The sequence below is a fragment of the Neopelma chrysocephalum genome, unplaced genomic scaffold, assembly GCF_003984885.1.
Source record: "Neopelma chrysocephalum unplaced genomic scaffold, ASM398488v2 Primary Assembly neopelma1_103b, whole genome shotgun sequence".
Classification (NCBI taxonomy): Eukaryota; Metazoa; Chordata; class Aves; order Passeriformes; family Pipridae; genus Neopelma; species Neopelma chrysocephalum.
The window spans coordinates 2,248,330-2,254,848 of record NW_020897767.1 but is presented as its reverse complement, the minus strand read 5'-3'; the positions used below and the strand labels follow the sequence as shown (position 1 = coordinate 2,254,848).

General features: G+C 39.2%; 1 long non-coding RNA gene across 1 annotated transcript in view; it reads right to left on the bottom strand.

Annotated features, from left to right (window-relative positions):
• The window catches only part of LOC113973628, a 69,282-nt gene extending 65,468 nt beyond the window's left edge, over positions 1-3,814 (bottom strand). The window contains exon 1 of the long non-coding RNA XR_003536283.1: positions 3,790-3,814. This is a non-coding gene — a long non-coding RNA (uncharacterized LOC113973628). The remainder of the gene's footprint in view (positions 1-3,789) is intronic.
• Between the last annotated feature and the right edge of the window lie 2,705 nt (positions 3,815-6,519).

Here is a 6,519-nt window from a genome sequence, read left to right as displayed (position 1 = left end):
AATATTTGACAATAAACCTTCAGGATTCAATATTTGACAATAAACCTTCAGGATTCTTCCATGCTGATTAATATGGATGAAACATCCAGCCACTCTTTGTCCTTTTGTAAGACAAAACACACCTGACTCAGAGAATTCCTGATATTTTAATGACAATAAAACTTGGAAACCAATCTAGATTGGGACTGTTAGTTGAATTAAACAAGAAAAAACCTGCCTTTTCCCCCTTCTTCCCTGGCCTCAGCTGGAGCCTGAGAACTTCCATGGCGAGGGATGTGGTTTCTGAAACCCTCAGCACAACCTGAGCACCCAAACTCTGAGTTTTTAACAAAAAAAGGCAAAATTAGGCCCTGCTGAGCACAATTCCAGGAGGAAAGACCCTGCTCTTTCCACCCGAATGGCAGCCAAGCAACTGCTGCAGTGGAATGAGCCTTCCAAGCCATGGGAATGTGTCTCCTGGGAGCTGGTTAAGCTTCCTTAACGCTCTTAATCCACCTGGATATGGAATTCCAGACATGCTGGCACCCACCTTCTCACTCCCACAGGGCTGCCCAAGGGGCTGAGGGTTTCTTTTCCCTCCCTGTGGATCCTGACAGGCTCTGGGATACAAAATAATTAAATTTTCCATAATTTTTCCTATGTCCTTCAAGAAGCGCCTTAATGGAAGTGAAAACCTCTCATGAACTTTGAGGAAAAACAAACTGATAATGGGGAAAGTGAAAATCTCTCATGAATTCTCAGAAAAAACTAAGTGATAATGGGGAAATAAATAAATAAATTCTGGGTTTCTCTGGTAAAGAAAGAAATTATTTGGGGAATGGCACAGAAGGAGGGACCTCTAAAGCAGCTCTCCTGGCTGTGCCATTAATTAGTTCATCAAATATTCATGGGAAAAAGAGGAATGGCTTCAAGGTGGTGGTGCTCCAGTGGAATAATCCCAATGTTTTAGGGCAAATATGGGGAAAAATCCACTATCTGTGTGTGTATTTCACCTTTTCTGATGCTCTGTGTGAAACAAAACCACTTTTTCCTCTGCAGTTCCATGAAAGTTGGTTACCTGCTGTTCCTAAAACCAGTGGATCACTAAAAACAACCTTTATTCTCATTGCCTAAAAATTTCAAGGCAAAAAAAATGAAATTTAGGAAGGTTGATGATACATAGAAAAATTTCTAGTTAAATGGAAAAAAAAAATTAAATTTTATCCATTTTAAAACAGCCTGAACTGAAAAGAACTTCTCATTGTAGGGAGTAAAAGGAATTTTGCCATCTCAGATATGAACATGTTATCTGTTCAATGTCTGAATTGTAATTATTATAAATTATTATTAATTAATTATTCCAACCATGTGCCTTTGCAGGAAGGTTTTATGAGCCCAAAACTGCTGCCTCTAGAAGCAGGAGGATTTCTTCTTTCCCATAAAAATGTGTGAGGGTTAATTCTACATTCTCCAGTCACAATAAACCATTAAATTATTAGCAATAATAAACAATAAAATTATTACCATGGATCTTCACATTTCCCTTCCACAATTCCAAATGACCCATTTTCAAATTTGGGGTTATTTGGGATAATTTGATAAATTATTTGAAAATAATATATATAAATAACATAATAATAAATATAATATAGAGACACAATTTGGGATTAAAGTCTGGAGTTAAAACACACATCACAGCCTGGAAAATCAGCCAACCCTCCTGATCCCACTCTCCCAGTCCTCACAGAAAGATTCCAGGATATTTGGAATGGCATCATAAGTAGTTACAACTCTTCAAGTATTTTAAGTGTTTCAAAAGAGCCAAAAGTCCCATTGACACAATAATTCTGAAGAGCACACAGTCAAATACTCCAAATATCAGACAATCTCACCCCTTTGGCTGCTTTGCTCTCCTATTTCTTTAAATTTACAATTTAATTACAAATTGTTCATCTAAAATATATAAATCTTTATCAATAAATAAATATATATGTGTATAAAGCCTTTCAAAGTAAGAGCACGAGATACAATCTTTAAAATTTAGTATCATTGTATCAAAAAAAGCCCCCACTTGTAACATATTGTAAGGATTCACCAAAATTAATGTTGAAAACATGACAATGTTGTAACACTTTCACCTTCTGTGATGAACACAGTGTTAGTTTATAAATAAATTTATAATATATTCTGAGAGGGAAATCTCCACACAGACCTGAAGAACCTTGTGAGTTTGAAGAATTCACCTTGGACTCTTCCTGGCACTTTAAAAAAAAGAAAGGAATTTACAATATAAATGAGGACTATGGGAGAATACCCAGAAAATGGGATTTCCCTGGGAAATCCAGACAAAATCACAGCAGTAAAAACCTGGGACACAACAAACTTGCCTCCAAGAGACAACGTGGTGTCTGGAAGCAACAGGGAGCTCCAGCTGGATGATCCTGCAAATCCCAGAAGGAAACATCACTCTCTTCCTCCTGGAAGAAAGATTTGGGAGTTTGGAATCCCTGCTTGAGGATTTTATGGAAAAAAAAAGTCCAGAGAGCAGGTAAAAAAGGAAAAATAATCATGGGTATAAAGGTAGCCTTTAGCGACAATTTCTTGGTGGAGATTGTATTGAAAATTTTCCATTTAGAATTTTGCATTTAATATTTTGCATTTAAAATTTTGGATTTAACATTTTGTATTTAACATTCTGTATTTAAAATTTGGTATTTAAAATTTTGCATTTAACATTTTGTATTTAAAATTTTGCATTTAAAATTTTGTATTTAAAATTTGGTATTTAAAATTTTCCATTTAAAATTTTCCATTTAAAATTTTGTATTTCAAATTTGGCATCTAAAATTTTGCATTTAAAATTTTGTGTTTAAAATTTTGCATTTCAAATTTGGCATTTAAAATTTTGCATTTAACATTTTGCATTTAAAATTTGGTATTTAAAGTTTGGTATTTGCAATTTGGTATTTAAAATTCTGTATTTCTGTGTTTGTTTTTAAACTCAAGGCAGGAAAACTGTTGTGGTATCGAGGGTCTACAGGCTCCAGCTTTTTCCATCGAAAAGGAATTTGTCCCACACACAAACTCACTCCATGAACAGCTTTACAGAATGTGAGACAGGGAAATCCTGTCCATTTGTAATTTTTGGTGCTGCTCACGTGAGTGAAATGAGGACACCAATACCCAAATACCTGGATACAAACCAGGGGTCTGAGTTCAGCAGGTATTTTGCTTTGCAAGCTTTGGGTTTCAGTTCATCAGCATTCCAAAGGTGAATTAATTCCACATTTTCTCATGTTCTAAAGCTCTGCTATCCATATAACTGGAAAGCACCTCAACAGTTTTAGGACAGAGTAAAAAAGTGCAAAATAATGAATAATTTGTAGTAATTTTATTACCTGTCCACTTCAATAAAACTGGAAATTTGTATTAAAACTCTTTTGGAATATTATGAGTTCCACATAAGTTATGTATATGAAACTAAAAATACTTTAAGGCAGTTGTTTTTAATAATTTTTTTTTTAATTTAGGCTGTCCTCCAGCATCTGCACTTCTTCCCAGTGGCAAGTCAAGCTGGCTGGTGAGGACAGAGATGAATTCCTTGCCATTTTGGTCCTTTTTGGTTTGGTTGTGTAAGGACAGTGCCTGAACCTGCTCCTCTCTCCCTTCAGAGTTTCAAAGGGGGAATTATTTATACCATGAGGGGAGATTAAGGAGATAATGCCAAATGTTCTACTCCTGATATGACAAACCCCACCTAAAAATGCTTTTTAGGTGCTGTGAATGAGTCCTGCACAAAAAGTTTCTTACCTATCACGCTGGGTTTGGGTGTTGAAAATCCTCAAATCCTCAATTTCTGGCCCCTGCTCCAACAAGGAAAAAAATGAGACATTGCTGGGTTTTAATTCTCCTCATTATTCCCTAAAAGGAAAGTTATATTTGTGCTGCCTCTAGGCAAAGAACCATCCCACATGAGCAAAAAGACTGGAGCTAAGATCACATTCATTTCATCTCTCTGCTGCTCCTCCTGCTCTCCACAGATGCTTAAGTCCCTGACACTGTGTCTTCAGTGCTCATATGTCACAGCAAATGATTCATTAAAAATGCAGAGACAGATTGATCTTGGAAGAGGGGGAAAGGGAAAAAAAAATAAAAATTAAATCCGGAGTTCGAAGGCGAAAGGAAAATAGAAATGAAGAGCCAAAAGGTGAAAAAGGGAAACACCCCCAAAAATTCACATGAGAAAGACATTTAAAAATAAAGAGCAGACAGCAACTGTGCTGACATTTAATGTGTCTACTTGGGGTAAAACTCATCCTTTTACGAGCAATAAAACAACAGCCTTGCCCAAAGCCCTTGGAGCATTTTGCTTCAAGTACCTCATAAAAATGGTTGGCAGTTTTTCCACAATATTTGCACCAAACCACCCTTTTTTAAAAAAAAAAAGCAATTAAATGGGAGCAAATCCCTAATGTGGGTGAACATCCTGATCCACAGAGCACTGGCTCCCACTCAGCCTCAAAACTCGGAAGGAAAAGGGAGAATTAAGCTTCACTTGTGATTCCTGTGGTCCTGATAAACAGGCGATTGACAAGATTAACCCCACACTATTATGGGGTTTGTAATATTTCCTGGATGGCCAGAAGGATTTGCTCTGCTAAAGGAATATCCTGCCAGCAAAAAAACCCACCCCTGCCCAAGGATAAGAAGCTACTTTAGTAAGAGACACCTCCTCACCGTGACATCCATGCAAATGGTGTTATAGAGGTGACATATTTGTTCTATTTTTATCAGAAATAATCGGTAAAATACGAGTATGGACCATAATTTACATTCTGTGGGTAAAAAAAAAAACCCTAAGCCAAATACCTACAGTGGGAAGTACATTCATATATAAATATATATATATGTATTCACATACACACACAATAGCAATATTTTTAGCTATAATTTCCTGCTCATGTGGCAACATGACCGGCGTTTTGAAGCAGCTGAGCCATGTGAAAACCCAACCTGCAGAACAGGTCACGTTTAAATATTCTGCTATTGAAGAATATTAAAACCTCCAGATTAAGCAGGAGTGTTGTAACGCTTAACGTTAATTAACGCTTGTAAATCACTCTGAAACACTTGGATAAAGGATGGCATAAAAGGTGTTGCCACATGTCTTGATGCTTCGAGATGTGCACAAGCCCTGACATCTTGTTTTGCGCTCGGGATGTTTCGAATCGTAAAAAAAATACGGTCGCTGGCTGAATTTAGTGTTGGGAAGTGTCGGGACACGCCAAGGATGCCCTGATTAAGACCTCGAGCAGACACCTCGATGTGGATAGGTTGAAATAGGTGCCTTTCTCAGCATCTGAATCCTGGTGGATCACCAGGTCTGGTTCCTGAACTCCGATCTGGGAATTAGCACAGCCTCGAAATGTTACTCGGCCTTGACTCGGCTGTATATTCACATATGGGAAATATATGTAATATTCCTTCCAGTTTAGTAGCACTTAATATTCATATCCCTAAAAAAAAAACCCTTAGGCTGTGCCATGAGGTAGTTTGAAAAGGAATCTGGAATCACTCAACACCTATCAGGGGTTAGTGAACAGCATACCCAGTTCTCAGAGAACTTGGTGCTTGTTGCTTATGCAATTACAGGCCTTTATATAGGATACAGAAATTAAAGGTCCTTGTGCTTTCCCACCTGGATCTCCAGATCTAAGGGCCACGTCTTCCTTTTTATCCAGAGGCAAGTCATTTTTGTGACATCCACTTAAAAACAGCGTAGGGAGTGACACCAAGCTCATGAAGGCGCAGACCCACCGTCCTCAAGGGGGAAGATTTAGTGCAAAGTGTTCTGTGTGGAGGGATACAAAGTATTTACAAACGATTTACAGAAGGTGAGAACACTGGAAATCATCCACCCATCCTGCTCTGTCCCTCCTCTATCCCAAATCCAGCTGCTTTATGCCCACTGGAGAACAAACCCGTTTGTTCTGCCCTCCTCTGTCACACAGTGCAGTGCTGTGCTTGTCTTGGGAACATCCAAAGGTTCTCTCATCCCAAATAAATCCTGGGAACTGCTGGCCCAAGACGGCCAAGGGACAAATAATGACAGGAAACAGGAGTTTGTTGTGATCTGGGGGGAGGCTGAGCAAGGTGCCAGTGCCAGGGAGCTCGGCCACCACACCAGGGGTGCACCCTGTCCTTCAGGGGGGCCAGCACAGAGCAATTAATTAATTAATGACCTGAACATGAAACAACCACCTTTTAATGTGGGATCGTGGTGTGACGGTGTCATAACGCACAGTCCAGGTGCCCTCCAGCATCTGGGAGGGGAGACTGCCAGAGACATGGAGAAGGGCTTTGGATAAGGGGTGGAGTGACAGGACACAGGGAATGGCTTCCCACTGCCAGAGGGCAGGGATAGATGGGATATTGGGAAGGAATTCTTCCCTGGGAGGGTGGGGAGGCCCTGTCCCAGGTTGCCAGAGAAGCTGTGGCTGCCCCTGGATCCCTGGAAGTGTCCAAGGCCAGGTTGGACGG